This window comes from Suricata suricatta, chromosome X (genome assembly GCF_006229205.1).
Source record: "Suricata suricatta isolate VVHF042 chromosome X, meerkat_22Aug2017_6uvM2_HiC, whole genome shotgun sequence".
Lineage (NCBI taxonomy): Eukaryota > Metazoa > Chordata > Mammalia > Carnivora > Herpestidae > Suricata > Suricata suricatta.
The window spans coordinates 96,605,438-96,628,915 of record NC_043717.1 but is presented as its reverse complement, the minus strand read 5'-3'; the positions used below and the strand labels follow the sequence as shown (position 1 = coordinate 96,628,915).

The following is a 23,478-nucleotide window of genomic DNA, read 5'->3' as shown; positions in this document are numbered from 1 at the left end:
GCTCTACATGCCTGCCTTTCCGCTACTGTGCAGCCCGACCCCCGTGTGCGTGATACCAGCCCCTGCTATGCTTTACTTATGAGGCAAACAGCACGTGTCCTACCACGTGGTGCCAGCGATTTTTCTGGTCACAAAGAGTACCATACAGTTCCCTTATTCCAAGTGGATCAGCATCATATACAAAGGACAGTCACCGCGGCAGATACAAGGCGGCATCCAGCCTTGTTGCAGGCAGGGGGGTGTCCAGGCAGGGGACGCAGATAAGACCTGCCGGAGCTGACAACACGTGGCCTATCTGGCCCCTGAAGGGTGAGTAAGAGGGGCCTTCTGAGCAAAGGCGCAGCACGAGCAAAGTGGCATATGGTGGGGGTGGGGGGGACGGGAGCCTGGGATCTGGAAGCGGGGCACGTGATGCCAGGAGGGAAAGGCATGCCACAGTGCGGAGGGCCACCGGGTGGTAAGGGGGATGCCTCTCAGCGGAAGGGAGCCTGGGGTCGGGAGAGAGCCCGGAAGGGTTCTGGGTTCTGCCCGCTCCAGATGAGGCCGAACAATGAGCGCAGGCAGTAGCTGGTGCCATGAGGGACACTGTGCGGCAGGACCGGAGGGGACGGAGCCAGCAGGCCCTCGGACATCAGGCTTCTGCATGATCGGGGCGATGATGCGGAACACAAGGAAGGCGGCACTTTACTTGGCCCGCTACAAGCTTCTGCTGTCACATCCAGACATTGTTGTCACATCAGGAGAGAATTAGGCAAACCTCAAGGGCCTGGGGAGTCGCGGACTGTCCATGGGCACTGGGGGGCCGCAACCCAATCCTGGACGCTCTACCTCAGGAGCCCCCCGGGAGGATCAAACTTCACCCACGAGTGAAACACGGCAGATTCAGTGACCCAGTTGGCCCACGCCTGGGGGGGTTCCTCATCCTGCCCTGCCTGACTTGTGGTCACCCTCCTCCCTTTCCCATAGCTTTCTTCCACCAAATAAATTTCCAAATGGTTGCGAACTCATTCCGAGAATGACTGCCACTGGCCACGGCCAGAGGCAAGAGCCTGATGGCACCTGCCATGAAGTCTCTGTGGACCCACGAGCAGTTCATCTTAATCACACTACACCTTCCTCCTCCTCCCCCTCATGCCTACCACTAAGTCATACACTCAGCGGGTTTTTTCCCCTTAACAGAACTCTGCCTGGCTCCTTGTCCCCCCGCCAACAATCTTACTGAGTGACTCTGGCTATGAGATGACAGCACCCAGTCATGGGGCATGATGCACTGGGTGTCCACACTGGGCTCTCCGGGCCACTTCTCAGCCAGTGCGGCGGCCCATCTCATGTTCCCGTTAATCTGTAGGGTGGGAAGAGTACTCTTCCTGACCCATGACATTTTGCAAAGTCACTGCTTAAATGGCACAATTTGGGGCACACCCGTTGGGAGAGTTAACTGAGCCCCCCCAGTTAGGACCACGTGGGGGCCGTTTCATCGGGCAAGACTCAAAGGAGAGTGAGCCCTCAAAATGGTGCCCCCCAAAGAGCCTCTGAATTGCAGAACAAAGGAAAGGGGCCCCGAGAAAGGGGAATGCCTGCCTCTGGGGAGGGAAGACGCCGGAATGGAAGACCCTGCAAACAGTCAAGTACCTGGAAAATGCTAATTCATTACAGAGAAAACCAGCATTTCACAATTCACTTTAGCTGGTTCCTTGTAATACTCTTAGATTAAGAATTTAAACATGTTGCCTTGGCCTCTGCCATTCGATTTTTTGAAAATGTCCCTGTATTATTAGGAGTAGCTTTATTTTTTTTAACTTTTTTAAACTTTTTTTTTAAAGTTTATTTATTTTGAGAGAGAGAGGGAGAGAGTGGGGGGGGAGAAGCAGAGAGAAAGGGAGAGAGAAGCCCATGCATGTGCCTGAGCTGTCAGCACAGAACCCGATGAGGGGCTTGATCCCACGAACTGTGAGATCATGACATGAGCCAAAGCCCGATGTTTAAGTGACTGAGCCACTTAGGTGCCACTAAAGATTTCATTTTTCAGTAATCTCAACACCCAACGTGGGCCTCGAACTCCCAACTCTGAAATCAAGAGTCACATGCTCCACTGGCTGAGGTAGTCAGGCACCACAGGAATAGTCATCAATGCCTCCTGTCCCCCAAGTCTGCCCCCTCCTAGATGTAGGAATGATCCCAGCCAATCCTATAGATATTTTCATGGGCCTCTTACCAGAAATCACCACTGTGGAAAATGCTGAACAAATGATTTTCTAAGTAAGTCACCATGGTAATCTCAGATTAAAAAAAAAAAAAATGAAGCGGCACTTAACTTAAAAAAAAAAGAGAAAATAAATAAAAAGGAAGAGTTTTAGAATAAAAATGTAGACTGTGCGATCAGAGGCAAATAAATGTTACAGGAAACCTAGAAGATAGTATGGATAAATCTTTGTCATATTTTAGGTGTTAAAATTCTCTTCCAGTCTATTTCTACCATCCACTTGTTATCTATCTGTTTTATTTCCATGTTGCCATGTGCCATGACTCACAACACCCTTTCAGTCATGCTAAGTCCTGGCATTTGCCAAGCCCACCTGTTATGGACATTTCAAGCGTCTGATAGATGCTCAAGGGCTAAACGTTCCGTGACCCCGGTCTATAATTTACCCAGCCGATTAATACCCGTAACAGGAAAGGACAGGACATCAAATAAGCTCCCATCTCTTTATTCTTAATGCTGTGAACTGGGGTCACCTGCCTTGACCAGGGGCATCCTCCTCACGCCTTGTGAGCCCTGCTTCCTGATGCGGGGATCTGACCTACTAACAGGTCATCTGCCTTATTGTGCCCTGGCTCGGCCCTGGAATGGGGGGCAAAGGTCGGAAACCCGTGTTGAGCGGGGTGCAGAGTGGCAGTGGGGGCACAGGAGGAAGGAGACCAAGCAGTGTTCTGGGGGGGTCACTCAGGAAGTCTCCATCTTGTTAGGCGAGAGGGCGGACTGACCGAGAGGCAGCGATCTGGGGTTCTGGAGGATTGCTGGGACATTAAGGCAAAAGTGTCCCTTGGTCCTCACCTGCCAAGTTGCTCCGAGGGCCATCATTTGTCTGCCTGGGCAGTGTCACAATTCCAATCGTGGATTGTGACACGCACACCAGGAGTGTGGTGGTCCCCAGTGAGGCACGTCTGAGAGAGCAAATGTGAATGGCTCTCCAAGGGAACAGATATGCCGTCTGTGAGGCCGGCCATTACACCGTGCAGAGGCCACAGGAAGACCAGAGGAAAGGCCAGTGTGACCTTGTCGATGGCCTACCATGACGTGACTGCTGCAATGGGGAGCTCGCTTCGTCCGTCCGTGCACACTGAGGACAGAGAACAGGCGGTGGCCGTGCGCGGTGCCACCTTCACAAGGACTGCTGTAGCGTTCCCATCTGTTGTTACGTGGAGTTGCAAATGCCCTGAGACACCAGGTGGCCCAGCCACTCCACTTGACAGACGGGAAAACTAAAGCCCAGAAATGGGACAGGACGTGCTTCACTCCATTGTCAGTGGCCCCGGATCTAGAACCAGAATGTCTGGGACCCTGGGGCCCCTCGAAGCCCATCAAGTTGCTTCCAGCAAGGGCTCTTTCCTCACGGCAGTGTAAACCTTGGGACCATGAGTCACAGGCACACGTATCTGGGTCATAGACCTCAAGACTAAGGGACGGTAAAACACTCTAGATTCTTCCCTGCTACAGCGAGAGGCTGGAGACCATCACCTTCGGCTGAGGCCGTGGGGAAGCAGCAGCTGCCGCAGAGCGCAAGAGGGAAGGTCCAGGTCGACAGAGGGGGGAAAGGGTCCCCCCTACAACAGCTGACGCTCCAGGAGTGCGCGAGCGAGCAGTTCCAAAGCTCTGGAAGTCAGGCAGCGTGCCCTGTGCCAGGCGGCGGGTACATGAATAGAGTGACGGGAACACGGAGTCCGGCAAATAGAACACGAGAAGCTGAGGCCACCAAAGGTCACGCGCTTGGAAAGAGGACATTGCATTTATCTCAAATCCCAGCCTTTCGTGTTCGTCTGCAAGCAGAGTGATGGTCGAAGAAATCACATGCGGAGCCACGGACCACGTGTAAGTGGGACCAGCCCGTCCCAGGTACGGAGAGTCCACTGCTGAATTTGGTGGAATTCGGGTAAAATGGTGTCCGGCGGCGGGCCATCACCGTTTTGGGGGGCACCGGTAGGAGAAAGTCAAGTCTTAACCTTATAGGTTACTGGCGAAACTACTAACGCTGTTCGAAGACAAGCAACAAGGAGTGTGCTCGCAGTTTGATACGGGTGGATCCAGTTTATAAAGTTTCAAGGGAATTGTGTAGTGGTGAAGGACACCAGGCCCAAAGCCGGAGTGTGTGGCACTGAATCCGGTCTCCACCACTTAATGGTTGTGCGCAAGAGAATCCTACGTAACATCTCTGTGACTCAGTTTGCCCATCTGGAGAATGTGGATAACGGGAGTGCCTAGGTTGACAGGTTTGTTGGGAGAAATAAAGTGCTAAGCCCTTGCAGAACAGTGGCTAGTGCCTGGTGGGCACGAAATATTGCTACTTATTCAATTATGCTCTAAAAATGAGGATTCCCAAGCAGCAGATGCCTGCAAAAGAAAATCTTCTTTTCGAATTTACCAGTCCATAGGGCACATGTGAAAAACAGGTAACAGCCCAACCGAGAGGGTTATGGGCCTGACGGGTCTCTAGGATGACAATCAGAAAGTTCCGAGGGACTCGGAGGAATCAGCCTCTGGCAGCACCACAGCCCAGAAGACCCAGCTGTACATCTCGCACGGACCCAGACAGTTTAGGGACAGGTGACGGACACCATGGAAAGACGAGGCTGCTCCCTTGATCCTCTAGTGAAACTAAAAGGCCCACTAGGTGTAGGTCACCTGCTCAGACTTGGGGTGAGGAAGGAGTCTTCCCTACATCCCTCCTACCAAGGAAGGTCCTAGAGAGCCCAGTGGATGATCAGACTTTCCAACACAGCAAATAGAGGCTTGCTTTGATGGAAGTTCTCAATGAGGCAGGCCACCTACGGATCGCCTCTCTGACCTCAAGTCGGCCCAAGAAGGCTATGAACAAAAAGACACTACCTCTAGCATCAGAAACACTAACTGTGGCCAGAGCGTAGGTTATTTCTGTATGTTTCATGGGAGTTCATTTGTTTTTATACGTGGTTTAAGCATGAGACTACACAAATAATTTGGTGACTATTTCTAATGTTTATTTTTGAGAGAGAGAGAGAGAAAGGGAGCACAAGAGCAAGCAGGGGAGGGGTAGAAAGAGAGGGAGACATAGAATCCAAAGCAGGCTCCAGGCTCTGAGGCATCAGCACCAAGCCAGATGCGGGGCTTGAACTCGAGAACCTCAAGATCGTGACCTGAGCCAAAGTCAGATGATCAAATGACTGAGCCACCCAGGTGCCCCTGACGTGAGTGAACTCTGAATGAAAGCTGAGGACACGGATCTCAAAGACCTATCTTTCTAGGCCACTCAGAGGAAGGGCTCAGCAGCTGACATGAGGGAAGGCTGCTTGTGGGGACACTTAAGTGAGCACAGGAAGGCTTCAGGTCTCACAGTGGCCCAACTGAAAGAGGCATCATGTACCCCACTGCCAACGACCAAAGCTACACTGCGGTCATGGCCTTGCACCCACCCCCAGATGAATTCTGGTTTAAGCACCAGAATTGGGAAAACTGACCAAACAGTTACCTGACTGACCCACAGACAGGCTGGATGCGACGGCACTGACTGTCGTGCCAGATGACAGCTCAGAGGGTCGCGGCACCTATGATGTGCTAGCGACGAGGTCCTGAAAGAGGAGCTAGATCCCACTGGTCTCCCTTTTAGGAAGGGCTCCTGAAACCCAGGGACTCAGCTCAGCCTGGGGAAAGAAAAGAAAGGGAACAGGGATGGAGGTAGTGCTGGGGCAGGGGGCTCTCTGGGCCAGTTACAAGGACAGAAAGGGCACACAGGTCCAAACGGTTCTCGGATGCTCTGGCCAAACGTGCCACAGCCTTGTCCCCCGGGGCCACGGCTGGGGAAGGCCTCCACCACAGCGTTTCGGTTGTACACACCGAACATCCTTTCCATCAGTTGGGCTTCCTTCTTTCGGGTTAACAACATCCCCCCATCAAATGAGAAGGTCCCTAGCGCGTCGGTGGAAGGAGGTGCTAAGAGGCTAGGAAGGCCTCGGGGACCGTCAGTGAGCCTGTGTAAAGTCTTCTCCAACGGAAACATCTCAGGCGGTAGAGACGTAAGAAGGTGATTCCTGGTGTTCAGTGTTCACAGTAATGCTGAAAACATTTCCGTGTTCATGACTCCAAGTTGTTTTTTCATTTTATATATTAAGACACAATTTGCGGCACCTGGGCGGCTCCGTCGGTTAAGCGGCCAACTTTGGCTAAGGTCACATCTCACGGTTTATGAGTTCGAGCCCTGTGTCGGGCTCTGTGCTGACAACCTGGAGCCTGGAGCCTGCTTCCAATTCTGTGTCTCCCTCTCTCTCTCTCTTCCCCTCCCCCACACTCGCTCGCTCTCTTTCTGTCACTCTCAAAAATAAACAAACATTACACGAATATTAAAAAGATTTTTCTAAAGGTACAAAAGAATATATAGGAAACAGTCTTCCTCTCCTGACTGTCCGAAAACATCCACTTCCCTTCTCCATTAGTTACCAGTGATCCCACTGTCTTCTTTCTTATGGTTCCAGAGACACTGGGTCTATGAAAAATACATGGCTGTATATAGTTTTTCTTTCTCCCTTTTTAAAAACACGGTGGTGATGCACTACCCATACTCTCCTACACCTTGCCTTTTCTATCCTGTGTATTTTAGAGAACTCTGCCTGTTAGCAACAAAAGAGCCTCCACTTTTACAACGTACATAGTATTCACCTGCATAGATATACCACAATTTTCTTTTTTTAAATGTAATTTTTTAAATGTTTATTTTTGAGAGACAGAGCACAAGCAAGCAGGGGCAGAGAGAGAGAGGGAGACACAGAATCTGAAGCAGGCTCCAGGCTCCGAGCTGTCAGTACAGAGCCCGACGCAGGGCTTGAACCCACAAACTGTGAGATCGTGACCTGAGCCAAAGTCTGACACTTAAACAACTGAGCCACCCAGGCGCCCTGATATACCACAATTTTCTTTATCAGTCACTTATTTTTACATATATCTGTTTCCAGCCTGTTATTACAAAAAGGCTGTGAGAAATATGCCAAGTTCAAAACCATGTAAAAGCAGTAAGTTAGTTTAATCAGACTGCCTTCCTCTGGCACGCAGCAGGGGTCAGTCAGATCCATGAAAGAGTTGTGACCCCCAAGACAAGGGAGAGAGGAAAGGGAGAGGGATGAAAGGATCTTGGGCGGATCAGGTGCACCCACCACAGCTCACTGAACGGGCAGATTAGTTGTGTCTGGGCTCAGAAGATGCCGTGTGGAAATCCCAAGCCAACTATGCTAAGGCCACCCTCAGTTAATAAGCCACCCAGAGAGGAAGTTGCTTTTGATTCCAAGTCTAGTGCTCTTTGCACCAAACTACAGTGTCTCGCGATGAATTCCAAAACACGAGAGTAACTAAAACGCCTATGTGAAGGACGTCGTCATGGGCCCACGCAGCACTGCCCTGTGACAGATTAGCGGCAATGGACGATCTCCGTCCCAAGTAAGGAGGCACTTCGTGCTCACTGAGTCCGTAGGCTGAAAAGCTACAAGGTACCTAGGGTATTTGATTTTCCTATGTCCCTGTCCTCCTCTTCATCTATTTTTAAAAGTGAAACATGGCTTCTCCGCTGGGGGTTATAATGGAGCGACCTGCTCTGGCACAAGCCCTCCTGGATGATTTTAGCCTGGCAGCAGGTCCCTGATGCATGCCACCATCAAAGTGCCCGGCCCTGAGTCACAGGTCTGACCTTCAAACTGCATGCTGGGCAAACAAAACACCATCCTCCTTCGTTACAGAAACCTGCTAGGGAGTTTTCGACTCTGTGTGTATCAGGGTTGTCAGTTCATCCTGCGAGTGTTGCTGTTTCATTTTATTTATTTTTTAAAACATGTCTTTATTTTTTGGGAGACAGAGAGACAGTATAAGCAGGGGAGGGGCAGAAGGAGAGGGAGACACAGAATCCAAAGCAGACTCCAGTCTCTGAGCTGTCAGCACAGAGCCCAACGTGGGGCTTGAAACCATGAAGCGCAGGAACGTGACTTGGGCCACAGTCAACTCAATCAACTCAGCCACCCAGGAGCCCCGTGTCTTTCTTTTTTTGAGCAGAAGAGTAGATGGCTATCTGTAGTCTCAAAAGTTGGTCTTTTCTGAAATGGGCACTGGTGTTTCCAAGGTCAGGTAACTAACGGAGGCCAGGTGGCTTGCGTTCTGTCACTGACTTGCCAACTTAGATTGTACCTCCCTGCTTCTAAGGACAAATGAGAAAAAGAAATGTCACCAACACCATGCTCCAATTTCACTGCAGATGCTTCAAAAGTTACACGCTGGATTTCAGGAAAGGGGGCTGATGTCTATAATTTGGTGTAATATATGCAAATCAACTGAAGTATGCCTACTAGCTATTTTTGTTAGACGTTAGAACAGAGATTCCTCCACTCACAGGGTGGTGGCAATTCAGTGTGGCCAAGCAGGGGCGTTACAAAACAGCAGAAAACCAAATTAATTTTAACTCACTTCAAACTGTCCACTCGTGTAAATGTCACAAATCCATGCAGAAGCCTATATAAATGATCACAATGGCAAGGGAGTGAGCAGAGACGAGATTAATTCAGGAGCTTAGCAAGTTCAAAGCCAATTACGACTTGACTTTGTAAAAACAGAGAGAACACTATAAAAGTTAAATTGACGTTAAGCTTTCATTTAACAAAAAGACCAGGAGCGTTTGGTTGCCTTTGTTGTTTTGCAACTCAAGGAACGAGCAATAGACATGGGATCGGAAATGCCAGCCAGAATCCCAGGCTCTGCTGGTTCATTTTCCTTCCCCATCTATACAGTGGGGACATTAATACCTGTCCTGCTTTCCATGTTGGATTGTTTTAGGAATGACATTACAGCACATGTGCCCAGGTACTGTACGAACTGAACAGTAATATCGAAATAAAGATTCCTAAAAGAAGAGACAAATATATACATGTCAGGCTTTGTACCAAAGCAGGTAGCGTGTCCTCATTTTTCAAGCCTTTGCATGACTTACACCCCACGACTGTCACAAAAAACATGTGCCCGTTTATCACGCACCATAAAATCTAGGAGCAGATCATTGGGAAAAGATGGACGACTTCCGTGATGGGGTTCTCTGTCTCGTCAGCTCACACATTTCAGGATAGAGACTTTAGGAGGAGTCATATGGGGTCTAGCTATTTTATCCTCTTGTATTTCGTTACTATTTCATTCTCTGCAGGGATGCAAGGAGCTGGGGACAAGTGTATGACAGGCCAGCCCCACATGATCTTGGTTCTTTGCTTTGATCTACAAATCAAAAGCCTACTCCTCTGCACACTGGTAGAGGGCAATTTTAGTTGCCTTGAGTAACTCACACAGTTTACCCTTCAGTCTCCACAAAAAGAATTTGGAAAATGCCCAACAGAAGAAAACCTGAAGCCAAGGGTAGTTTGAAGACTTTCTAGCCTGGAAAAACTCAAGAAAACAAGGAGCACTTTTTATTTCTGTTGTGGGAAGGGCTGGAGATTTAGTAACAACTTGAAGAAGTGAGTTAATCCCTTTGTAACATAGCCAAGACAGGGTTTATTTTCCTACTGTTATGATGGTAACTTAGAACACACAGGACAACAATATCAAATATCAATTCCCTCCAGAGCTGTAACTTTCTAAATGTAGTAATTAGTAATTTGTCAAGATCCTCGTTCGACATTCAGATAGTTTCTACGCGGTCATTCGAACCTCCACGCCACGTTCTGCAGCACACCCTCAAATGCCATCGGATAGAAACCAGGTACCATTTGCATGAAAGAAGGTTACAGGTGTTACGGGGGGATAAACTGAGACATTAAAAAGATTAAGTGTCTTGCCTTAAGAGAGGGGGCGAGGTCAAACTAAGAATAGAAATGCAAGTCCTTTCACCTGTCCTAACCATAAATCTAGACAACTCTCCACCTTCCTGCCAGCGGGAAGTACACAGTCTAATCAATTTCTGTGTTTTAAACACACGTGTTGCAGGGAAACAATGAATCTTCTAAACGGACCTATGGAACTAGTTAGTTATGGGCGGTGCCATACATACAGCCTGTGGAATGGAAAGCGTTTGTACGCAAAACAACTCTTTTCAGAAATTAAATCTGATCAGCAGTAATAATCTAAATGTTGATGGCATAATTCAAGCACTTGAGTTGTAACAAAAACCAGATAGTTTTCACCGGCTCTGAGAGACCACAGGCGGTTAATCAGCCATTTTATCGGCACTCACACCACCGTCCATAACACGCCAGTCACATGCTAAGATTGAAGAGCAAGTCGGTGGCAGAGAGGAATCAAGACCTCTGTGGCCCAACAGTCTCTTCTGGAACCCAAGTACACATAGTTCTAAGGGGCCCAGGACGTTTTCTGAGTCTGAAAAGGGTAGCATGTCTATCTGCGGAGGCTGGTAAAGTTCCTACAACATCCCTATGCCTAACGTTGTTGTAGTCTCTGATTTGGTCTTATTCGTGTTCTGTGGACACATTTTAAATGATTCTAACCGCCCAGCTCATCCACATGCCACACCTACTCCCTTTCCCAAAGGTCATCTGCCCTAACTGTTTGGTGTTCGGTGTTACATTCTGGAAGGATGGAGAAGGGGAACGCGGTGGAGATGCACTTCTACCCAAGCGACAGTGGCTGGCGTTGAGGTGGGAGCTACAGAGGGGCCTCTCTGGGGTAGGGGAGGGAGAAGCTGCTTGGCAATGCTTTTAAGGGATCTGCCGGCTAACTCAAGAGTGGCAGTGGAGACTTCCAGAAGGAAATATGCTCCCTGAGCCGAGGGAGAGTGTTTGGACATGATGTTGGGGATTCAGAATAAAAGGAACAACAACACAGCTTCGCGGGAACGCAGAGAGTGCCTTCTGCACGGGCAAAGGCCATACGCTACAATCTTTTCATCTCCGTCCCACTCCCGCTGCTCCAATTGTAACGAGGGTGTTTTTTTAAACAACTTGCGCTTAACACCTTGACACCAGGGTTTGGGATTGGATCCAGCTGAGACGGATTTAGGCCTCAGTGAACGGCTCCCCTATGACTATGTCAGATGATGCTGACCCCCACTTGCTGTGTGTAACACTTTTAAAGATGAGCCTGCCTCTCTCTGAGAAGTGGAAGTTATTTGGCTCAACAATGAAAACAAAATCTACAAGGATACCACCCCCCTTTACTGGGGGTCAGCATTGTCTGAGTCACAAGGACGTTCGGAATTAAAAATACACCAGTATTCTTTTCCAACTCTATGCCAGAATTCCGGAAAATCTGTTGCTTTTAAAATAAGGCTTCTAAATTTTTTCCCCAGCAAAACTGAGCATTTATTTTGCATCTTGCACAGGACTCTATGCCAATCTGGGCACATTTGTGTAGTGCTCAAAAAGCCAGACTCCAAGTGTGTAAAATATATAAAGCTACTTAACGTGTGAAATCTACTGCATTTAGTTTGAAACGAATCCAAAAATAACATGGAATTATGGATAGACAGAGTGACGGGGAGATCTGGTGATCAAACAGACATAGTAATATCTTCATGACAGACTCTAGGTGATGGGTATACAGGTGTCCCCATGAAATAATTTCCACTTAAAAATGTTCATCATAAGATGTTGGGGGAAAATAAAATATAGATAGGCAAACATTTTAAAACATGACCGAAGCCACACACAAGCAGGTGCTGGCTTCCAAAAGGCATTTGAAGACTGAGCACAGAATGTGGTACGATCCAGAATGAAAGCGAGTACTGCCAAGGCCATTGTGAAGCTTCTCGGGCATAATCCAAGCAGCCCCGAAAATCTCATCATGAACTACAATACTGCACACATACATCTTCAGACATCGGTTGAGCAGTCTGAGCTGTGGGCCAAGAGAGAGACCTTTTAGAAGGTTCCCTAATCCATTCCCATGGCCTGAACTGAGAGAAAACACAAGAGCCAGTTTCCAACCTCTTAACCACCTTTCCCCTTTTACGGCCGTTGCGAGTGGAAAAGCATAGACTCATCTGTATCCAGATTCCTAAAGGTACCAGAAAAAAAAAAAAACTCTAAATATAACAGATGGCTAAGTGCGCGTGGTAACTGGAAACCCAACTGTAATGTCAGCTTTCTCGGGCCGAGGCCTTAACACTGTGGCTTTAGTGGAATGGTCTCACTGAAGACCTTGTGTCTTTATTCCCATAACAGGAGTCTTCCCCCAGCTTTGATGGATGACAGATAGGTGTCATCCAAAATTTTATTTTAAGTTGACGTGAATAACCTTTACTTATTTTCAAGTCAGTTGGTAAGAGTTCGTTCTCCAGGATGTTAAAATTTACCCCAAACCACGGTGGAGTGTGTCCGTTGGTTTTTGTCAGTTTCTCAAATAGTTCAGTGCGCTCTGGAGGATCTAATTCAATGCTGAAGCCTCTCTGCAACATGTCTGTGAATTCTAGGGTTAGACGGGAAGGACCCATGGGCCACCTGGCTGGCTCAGTGGGTGGAGTGTGTGACTCTTGAACTCAGGGTCATGAGTTTGAGCCCCACATTGAGTGCAGAGATTACTTAAAATTAAAATCTTGGAAAAAAGAATGGAAAGACCCTGCACTTGTACTGTTAGTGTTGTGTCAGATCTATGACCCCCACCCCTCCCGTAATATAAACAGCCACTAAACCTTCCCTAGACTTGGGGTGAGGGGAAGCATCCCGGTAACTTCCTGGTTCCGAGCCTCTGTCCCCGCCCCTTATCACACCGAGCTCTGACCTTTCACCCTCCTAGCTTCAACCCCAGTTCTCCTCATATAAATAAGACCCTCAACTCTGTCCTCCTGGCTGGCCTTCCAAGTCTCAGCAATACAAATAGGGTGACCGTGTAATGTTGGGGACAGGGGACGGTGATGCGTATGTGTTGGTATGCTGGCTGTAATCAGAAAACCAAACACCCCAGAATCTGAAAAGGGAGCTCATTTCACATTCAACAACCATCTCTTCTTAGGCATCCTCAAAACAAACGCCAGAACCTTAAAAATCTGAAAGCAGCGCTGTGAAGGTCAGAATCGAAACCACGTAATGATATGTACGCTCACGTGTTTGGGAGTGACGTGTATGGATGCTGGCGGTTTCCTTTGAGATGCATCCAAAAATGAAGCTAGACTAATGCCTAGATGATGCATGATTTGGCTAGCACAGTGAAATGTTTCATTGTAGAACCTGGGTGGTGGGAATATGACTATTTACTGTAGAATGTCAACATTTTCTCCCTATTTGAAAACTGCATAAAACGACACCACAAAACAACGGTGCCATGTCACAATGAGGCAGGAGGGACTGTTGTGTTCAAGAATATGCCCCAGTGATATCAGGAATCGTGGTATTAGAGGAACAGTGAGTTGGAGAAAGATCCTGAGACAGTTCTGGGTAACACCACAGCAATGCAATATACGGTTTCTAATTCATAAAATGCCTTTCATTCAATTAACTGTTTCTCTAGGAAATGCTTGCAAAGCCTCCAGCACTAAATAATAAATGATATGGAGGACACCAGAGAAAACATCGGTATTCCCGCTCGCAAACAGGGTCCAGTCTCCCAGGGAAAGCAGAGTGCGGCAGTGCCCCCTCGTCCACAGGGCATCTGGTCCAAGACCCCCAGCGGGTACCAGAAGCCACAGATAGTTCCAAACCCTACAAGAGACTATGTTTTCTCCTAAACACACATACCTATGATAACGTTTAATGTGTAAATTAGGCGCAGGTGGAGATGAGCAACAATAACTAGTAACAACACAGACCAAGTATAACAATGTACTATTGTAAGGTTATGTGAACTTGGTCTCTCTCTCGCAGTATCTTATCGTATTGCACTTTTCCTTCTCGCATCGATGATGTCAGGTAAAATGCCTACATGATGAGATATGCGAGGTGAATGACGGAGGTGCTCTGACATAGTGTTAGGGGGCTTCTGATCTTCGGGCACTAGTCCAGGAGGATCACCTGCTCCCAGACCATGGCTGATTGCAGGTGACAAAAACCCAGGAACATGAAAGCAGAGATAATGGGAACTACTGTACCATTTAAGACAGTAGCCCCAACTGCATCCTTGACTCTCTCTGTGCCTTCGACTGTCCCAGTAATAAAAACGGAAAACATCCTGGAGAGGACCAAAGGAGTTGGGTCAAGATTGTGTGTCACGTCTCTAAGGACTCAGGATACAGAGGGTATAGGTGGGAATGTGAAGGAGGGGCTAAAACTAATGGGATACGTTGTAGTCTTTCCAGGTTCAAGCGTGTCCTGTGAGCACCAAGCCAAGAGTGGAACTCACCTTCTCCAACTAGTAAGCATCTGAACCACTGCACTGTGCAAAAGACACTAGTGATTATGAATGTGCTACACACACACCGACCACCATGTGCACAAACCCATCACCGGAACTCACAGAAAGATCTCCAATGGTTGTGGAAAAGAAACACTTGGGATGTCTTAAGTAAATCACTAATTCATAGTCCTGAAGAACATATAAAGATGGTTGTACCACGGACACGTATCACATGGTTTAAGAGGCATTGACAGACTCGCAAAGACCATAAATTCTCATCAAACCACTTAAGGACCGCTGCTTAACTACTTAGGTGGAGAGGTGGCACAGAAACTGACTGGTCATCCACTCCAGGGATACTGCCCTGTGAGAGACGCCGCACCAAGTGTGAGGCTGATCTGGCTGATGGGAGAGGAGAATGAGGCTGCTGTTCTAAATACACTTTGCAGATTTCATCCTTTTTAGTTAAATTGATTTGATACCTAGAGCCGTTTAAACAAAATGTAAATATTAACAATTAAAGAAAAAGAGCAAATAAATCATGACTAGTATTAGCACAGCTCTCCACCCTTGGCTTTCAGCACATAGAGATAGGATGATGGTGACAATGATCATAAGGAGGATGAGTGCTACTCTTTCTCAAAAGCATTGTCAAGGGCTGCGGCCTTCATGGATGGATGTCTGCAGAAGCTGGGACCTCAACTATGCCTAGTGTACAGACCGCGATAAAATGGACACCATTTCAGTATGAAGCTGTGACCTGAATCTAGTAAGTTTCAAACCCAGGACTTAGTGACTATCCTACATTCACCTCCCAAGTATGGATCTCTTTACAGGCGAGCATCTGTGTTGCCTTCTCAAGTCTTTGTCCTATTAATAGAGAAGCTGTTGATGGACAAAGTCATAAAATGACTTCCACGTTTTAGGACATTACAAAATCTTCATAAAAACATTAGGTATTCACAAGTTCCCACCTGACTTGAACCAAAGTTGATAACAGATACAACCCCTATTGTTTCATTGGAGAATAAGATGCTACTGCACCTTGGTCCCCCCTTGCCTCAGCCTTTGTGCAATGCTTGTCAATCACTGATGGGCTCCTTTGCTTTGGTTTCAGAGTTTATTGAGAGAGAGAGAGAGAGAGAGAACATGAATGAATGAATATAGGAGGGAGGGGCAGAGAGAGAGGGAGAGAGAGAATCCCAAGCAGTCTCTGCACTGCCAGTGTAGAACCCAATGCGGGGGTTTGATCCCACAACTGCAAGATCATGACCTGAGCCAAAATCAAGAGTAGGACTCTTAACCAACTGAGCCACCCAGGAACCCCTCCTTTGATTTGGTTTTAAAGAGAATTCACATATATGAGTTTGCTCCTAGAGAAGATGAAAGAACTTGCGAACAGGTAAATTCTCCATGAAAAACAAACACAGTATACACAAGCCTTAAATAAAGTAAAGCTCAGACTCCAAGTTTGGAAACATCATTAAACTTCCTGAAACTGGAGTACCCTTCCAAGTCTTGAAGCATCATATGGAAGAGGATAAAAGGCTTTGAAGGGTCATTTGAACCAACTGAAGTCCAAGATGGCGTGACTCGAGGTACGTTAGAGGCCAGATAGCCTGTGTCTTCATTTCACATCCATTGGGTACAGGTGACATGCTAGCCTTCCACTACAGTGTCACAGTCTGGCTTTTCCCATGAGAACCCTTGTCAAACCCAACCTTTATTAGGACTTCCACGGCACAGTTGAACATGCTTAAATATGAAATATGGCTCAAACATGTATGTACATGCCAAACGATAATCCCATCATGGACAAAGAAGATACTTTTTAAAAATAAAAGCAATGTGGAATGCCAATCAATGTTCCCACTGACTTAATAGTCTTACAAATGGTGCTCTCATAAAAAGTTCTTATAGACAGTTCATGAACATGAACTAAACAATACTTCATGTCACTGAAAACTATTTCCTGGGCCGTCGGTCATGTCGTGCACGAGTGTGTGTCTCTGAGACCTCCCTGCTGTCTTCCCAAAGTGTGCTGTGAGCTCTCAGAGAAGACGGCCAAAACAACCCAAGAATCCAGTTAGGACCCTTCCTCTAAGTCAGGCAGTTTCTCTCCCTCCAGTGAAAATGAATTCCTTCCCTATCAGAGGCTGGGAAAGTTAGATGTACAAGAGGTCAACATTAAGTCCATTAAATCCCAGCTCCGGATTTAGTCACCATAGAGACAGGGGAGATAAATAAACCAGTAACCTTAACAAATGTTCTACACCTTTGCCAGACATATCTCTGACTTACCATTATTTTTGTTTAAGTATCTTTCAGTCCAAACATAACTCACGATGAAGACTACAAAACCAAACAGAACGAGGCCCAAAAGAAATAGGAACGCTCATGCAGGCAAGGAGTCAAGCGCTACCCCCCTCAGTAATGCGCTCTCTGTTCCCCCTTGAAAAGCGATTGCAACACGGAGCTCCAGAGGCAATGACATATGGGGAAAATATGTGGCGCTAAAGCCAGAGGAAACCATGTCAAAAAAGAAAAACAGACATGAAGTAACTGACCTAATTAAAGGAGAAAAGTACACTTTCAGCAGGGAAATAGGGGTATCTGATGCGGGGAGCACAGCCGGAGGGGAGGGGGTGCTAGTCAAAGGCTCGGGACACTAGAGGGGACTTTTGTCACTTAGCTAAATGCCACCACGAGAGGATACAGGCACTGCCTCTGTGCTACGGCTCCACTAAGCTTCTGCTTAAGTGGACATGGAGCCTTGAGACATCAAGAGTCACTCCCTGGCCGCACAGCAGGGAGCAGCTCAGAGACAAATAGTTAGACTTTATCTCCTGGGATACCAAGGTGCCTCCGCACCAACCACAGAAAACAGATGAAATACGGGCAAAGAGAGGAAAAAAGGAAGAAAACTGGGAGGTCAGGGTGATGTGACATCCCAGCAGGCGGGAGCTTCCGCTTGACAGCCCCGTGTCTAGGCTCCGGGCGGGAGTGCTCATCGTGACCCACGGTCACTGACGACAGCAACAACTTGTGGTATGCAGTCGCGAAGGCAAAAGCTGAGGAGTCTCAAGCTCTAAGCGAGCCACAGACTTCTGGTAAAACGTGCAAACAACAGGACATTAATACGAACACAACCTCAAATGAAGTGTTACTCTAGCCCGCGTCCACACGCACACGGGCACACCACGAGGCGATCGTCACCGCGTGTAAACAACGGCTGGATGATACAAAGTCTTCCATACTGGTCTGCGAGCATCAAGATTATGATTTTGAACCAACTCATGGAACGCCACCACATGGATGTATCCTAAATTACTTACCCAAGAATCTTTCCTGAGGTCACGAACATTTAAATTCTTTTTCGTCCGTACAAAGACCACTGTGATGAATAGTGTTCATCATACAGCGTTTATGTCCCTCTCTTAGAACAATTTGTTTCTTCAAGCACACGTCCCCAGAACAGGGTTACTGGATGTAGGGGTATCAATCTGTGACTCTGGCCACAAATTGCCACAAAATGCTCCAGAGGGCTTACAGACCAATTTACAGAGCTCCCAGTAGGAAGCGTTTCGCAGTTTCAACCTAACGAGCCACAGTAGCACTAGGTGTTTTTTGTTGTGTGGACTTAATTGGTGAAAAATATACCGTCTTGCCGCTGGACGTGGTTCATCCTTGCATACCACGGAGGCTGGACGTTTTGCCCTGCATTTATTCACCCTGGGATCTACCATGTGTGCCTTTTACCCTTTCCACCTACTGGAGAATTCCTTCAGCCAATGGCCATGGGATACCTGCCACAGGCCAGCCATTTGCCGGGCCTTACAATCTAGGTGAGCTCTGGAAGGAATAGGGACATTAATTATGTTATCACACCTGCCACCAACTCTCCCAATATGCTGTCATTATTTTTTTCCCCAGCTTTACTGAGGTTTAACTGACGAAAATCATACACATTGAAGGTAAACGTGATGATGTTACATACGTGTACACTGTGAGTTCATTACCACGATCAAGTTTAGATGCCACACCCAACACCTCAGACTTCCCATATCTGTGTGGTTGGGGAGAGCACTGAAGGTGTGCTCTGTCAGGAAATTTGTCTGGGTTTGAGTCTGATCTCTTCCTGATGACCTCTATCATTTTATAGCTTACAGGTTATCATTCATCCAGGGATGGGATAAGTGTCCTATTTCCTACGGCCTCATTCGTAAGTTTTCCGAGCGTCTCACAAATATATTCTCCCATGATTACAAAATTAACAGCTCTCATCCCTACTTCATGATTCCTGAGCTTTAACAAAGGTAGCGTCTTTTACTACAAGTACTTAATTTAAAGCAAGCTTTCAAATAAAAACTAAATTTATCTTTGACATGGGCTATGTTGTTTCAAAAATCACTGACTTTTTAGGGGCACCTGGATGGCTCAATCGGTTAAGCATCCAATTCCAGCTCAGGTCATGACCTCACGGTTCGTGAGTTCAAGCCCCACATCAGGCTCTATGTGGACAGCTCAGAGCCTGGAGCCTGATTCAGATTCTATGTCTCCCTCCCTCTCTGACCTCCTCCACTCACGCTCTCTGTAGCTCTTTCTAAAATAAACAGTAAAAAAATTTTAATTGACTTTTTATTTTATTTTTTTAAATGTTTTTTTATTTCTCTTTGATACAGAGAAAGACAGAGCATGAGAGGGGGAGGGGCAGAGAGAGAAGGAGACACAGAACCAGAAGCAGGCTCCAGGCTCTGAGCTAGCTGTCAGCACAGAGCCTGACGCGGGGCTCGAACCCAGGAACGTGAGATCTGACCTGAGCCGAAGTCAGAGGCCCAACTGACTGAGCCACCCAGGCGCCCCTTAATTGACTTTTTAAACTCATGCTATTGCAATGAGAAGTGAACTCAGGTTTATCTATGAAGATTCAACCACAAATAGCCTACGATCTCCTTTTCTTTCTTAGGCCAAAGAAAAAGGTATGTCAAAACATCACTGTGTGACTGATTTTTCTTAGAAGGATTGCTTTAGGGTCAAGTGCCCTTGCTACTCCAAGGGACAGAGGTCCTCGGACCAGCAGTGGTAAAAATCTGGGGCTTACTGGAGTTGTGTAATCTCAGGCCCTAGCCCAGACCTCCTGTGTTAGAATCCACACGTGAAAGTTTGAGGAAACATGGAGGGGGGGAACCACAGGAATCCCCCAAACTCTGCTGATGCTCCTTCTCCTAATCAGACACCATCGGAAAGTATCTCTCTCCTCAACCCTCAACTCTTTTTTTTTTTTTTTAATCTCTACACCCAATATGGGGCTCGAACTCATGGTCCTAAGATCAAGAGTTGGATGCTCTACTGACTGAGCCAGCCAGGCGCTCTCAACCCTTTTAACGCATGCCCTTATATTAAAATGAGTTATCACCCAACATCACAGACCTGAGAATTACAAGCTAGTATTTTGAGAGAAAGGATCGCTCTAAGTGTGTAGCCTCAATTTCATCTAGACCTGAGGCTGAAAACTCACTTGCCTGCAAGAGCCAAGCAGGTCTTAAAAAATGAGGAAAACATTCAGATAATGGCCCCCTTGTCCTCTGTATCAAGGAGGTGAAGAGAGTGGTAGAGACTCTGGCAAATTTCAGAGTTCACACTCCTGCCGAAGACACGGCAGCTATCTGGCTATTCAGTCTAGCATTGCCCAAAAGGAATGCAGACTCAGTGTTGCCAGATCTTCTGATATTTCAAGAAAAGCTGAAAATCTGGATTAAAAAAAAAAACATGTGAAATCTCTCAAATTTTAAATGCTGGCAACTCACTTAAAATTTTAAAAGAACACCTCTGTGTGCCAGATTCAGCCCACCAGTTTGAGACCTTGGCTCTGGACCGATAGTTTCCAAATTCTTTAAGCTTGTGTAAGCCATCTGTGCTCATTTTCACGCTCGCTTGCTGGCTCACCAAGAAGAGAGGTCATGTCGATATAAATGGCACAAACCAAATCACTATGGCTACCACATTTTAAATTTGTTTTGTGAATATTAAAAACTGCCAAATCAATAATTAAAGTGACCATATGTCAGTGATACAAATATTTCCTCAATGTGAAATACATGTTCAATTCTTAACAACATTGTCATTCCTATTTAATTATTAACAACACTGTCACTCCTACAGAAAGAAATACCTAGAGTACTTAGCTCGTGTGTATACTAAGAATTATGTTGGGTTCAGGGCTCTTGGCGGGCTCAGTCAGAGAAGTGTGCCACCCTTGATGTCAGGGTCAAGTTCGAGTCCTATGCTAGGTGTAGAGATTACTTGAATGAATGAATGAAAACTTTAAAAAGAGTAAAAAAAGAATTGTGTTGGGTTCAAGTTTTTCTTCCGGGGCGCCTGGGTAGCTCAGTCAGTTAAGAGTCTGACTTCAACTCAGGTCATGATCTCACAGTTAATGGGTTTGAGCCCCGCGTTGGGCTCTGTGCTGACAGCTCACAGCCTGGAGCCTGCTTCTGATTCTGTGTGTGTGTGTGTCTCCCTCTCTCTCTGCCCCTCTTCCAATCACACTCTCTCTCTCCTTCTCTCAAATATAAATAAACATTTAAAAAAAACCCATTTTTGTTCCATACGATTCCGTGACGAAAACGTGGCCTAGTGGAATTAATTTCAAGTTCTTGAAAACAAAGTTTGGGGCAGGTACCTGGGTGACTTGGTCGGTTAAGCGTCTGGTTTCAGCTCAGGTCATGATCTCAGGGTTCGTGGGTTCAAGCTCAGCGTAAGGCTCTGTGCTGACAGCTAGCTCAGAGCCTGGAGCCTGATTTGGATTCTGTGTCTCCCTCTCTTTCTGCACCTCCCCTCCTTCTCTCTCTCTCTGCTCCGGTGCAGGGGGGGGAAGCCCTAAGATTTTATTTGAAGACAGGTTTCTATCATTAAAAAAATAAAATCTTTGTGGCACCTGGGTGGCTCAGTCGGTTAAGCATCTGACTTTGGCTCAGGTCATGATCTCGCAGTCTGTGGGTTTAAGACCCACATTGGGCTCTGTGCTAATGGCTCAGAGCCTGGAGCCTGCTTCAGATTCTGTGTCTCCTTCTCTCTCTGCCCCTTCCCCACTCACTCTGTGTCTCATTCTCTCATAAATAAATAAATATAAAAAAATTTTAAAGGTCTGAAAACAACCCCTTTAGGTAAAGGTGATGGAGGACAGCCATGCAGGGCTTACCCCGAGCTGGCCGAGTGGATCTCTGGCCCCTGAGAGCCTGCGGAGGCTTTGGTCTCTGGGCCAGTTTGAAGCCCGGGCTCTGGGAAGACCTTCCAGCTTCCACACCCTTGAGGGAACTGACAAAATTCAGATCAAACGCTTTACCAAGTCTGTCTTATTTTGTTTTTTTTAAGGTATAAATATATATATTTTTAAATGTGAAGATTTTGGTGGCAAGCAGGTATACGAGAGACAACTTTGGCCACCTCTGTGAGCATCTGCCCTCATGGAAATAAACCACCCTCATCAAAAATGTGAGACTGATCGAGGAGGCAGGGGTGTGGGTGTGGGAGTGTGTGTGTGTGTGTGTGTGTGTGTGTGTGTGTGGCATAAACAAACACGTGGCAAACTTTTGATGGCTAGAAGCACCCATCCGGAGTGGTCTTCAGTGGGCAAACATCACCTCCCCTCCCGCAAATGTGTGACAGGCGGGGCACAGACAGCAGCAAGACCGGGGCCCCTTACACTGTGCCTGGGTGAACCAACTTTGAGATCTGCAAAGGTGAAATGTCCCGTCTCTCAGGGAGAGCACTGAGTAACCCTGAATCACCGTCACAGAGCGTACATAAGCCCTGTGGCTAAATGAAGCCCGAGGCTGCCTGTCGGTTCAACAGAAGGGCGGTTCGATTTGGCTGTCTGCACCAGTGCGCGGTGCCCTAAACCTCGATTCTGATTCGAAACCGACGTGTTGGCCCTCATTGGCATAACCCAACGGAAGCCCTCCCTGGAGCTCTGACCCCAGATCTTGCACAAAGATCCCTGACAGCTGATTGGGTCAGCCTCCCCCCCCCCCCCCCCCCCCCCCCCCCCCCCCCCCCCCGCCTCCTCCCCTTGCTCGATGCCAGGACTGCTGCTCGGCGTGGCTTTCCTGCTCCCTACTGTTCACACTGGGGCATGAGCACATCTTTAGTTTCAGGCAGACCTTCTAACAGTTCTGTTGTGCTTGGCACATTCACTTCTCATGCCCCCCAATTAAAAGCACGTAAGAGTTGTTTTTCCCCTTGAAAAGACATTCCCCCTGAAAGCTGATATTTAGGATAAGCAGGGAGATTTGTTGGGTCAACTAAAATGAATTCTGTTGAATCTGCTGTACAAATACCCGGGTTTTTTTTTTTTTTTTGACAATGTCAACCCCAACACCTCTAATTGGAATGCTGGAGATCGGTGTACGAATTTGTGGCCATCAGTCAGACTTACCTCACGTGGGATGTGTGAAAGCTGCGAGGTATTCAGTTTGGGCTGGACACAGCAGACGACTTTCGGTGTGCCTAAGGTAGGAAAAAATGAGAAGCGAGACGCAAAATTACCTTTTCAGGAAAAAAAATTATAACAAAAAAACAAATGAAACAAATGAAAAAAACAACCCAAAGCCTAGGTCCTTTGAAATGCCTCGCGGGAAAACAGTCTACTTTATATTTACAAGCCTTAAAAGTTAAAGCGTCAAGATAAGACCTTCCCCATCCTTCCCCGATGCCTGTTTATCGTATAACATTTGCACCGGCGCTGGGCCTGGCCTCTCAGGCTATGTTAGCTCAAACACAGCACTGTTAGCACAGTGAGCTCATGGCCTATTTCAGTTTTAAATGAACATTTGGCAATCACCCGGGTAATCAAAACAAATGACTCAGTCGTTTAGAATAGATTTATTAGTTGGGCCTTTCTCCCCCCCACTCTTTTAACATCTTTAGAATATTTTGCCACAGGAGGGCTCAGATCCAGGCAGAATGTAGAGCACAAGTCACCAGAG

At 47.2% G+C, this 23,478-nt stretch overlaps 1 protein-coding gene across 1 annotated transcript in view; it reads right to left on the bottom strand.

The window, feature by feature from the left end:
- Positions 1-22,999, bottom strand: part of FHL1 (four and a half LIM domains 1) — a 37,009-nt gene extending 14,010 nt beyond the window's left edge. Inside the window, exon 1 of the mRNA XM_029930651.1 lies at positions 22,929-22,999. The gene's annotated coding sequence lies outside the window, so the exon portion shown is untranslated. The remainder of the gene's footprint in view (positions 1-22,928) is intronic.
- Between the last annotated feature and the right edge of the window lie 479 nt (positions 23,000-23,478).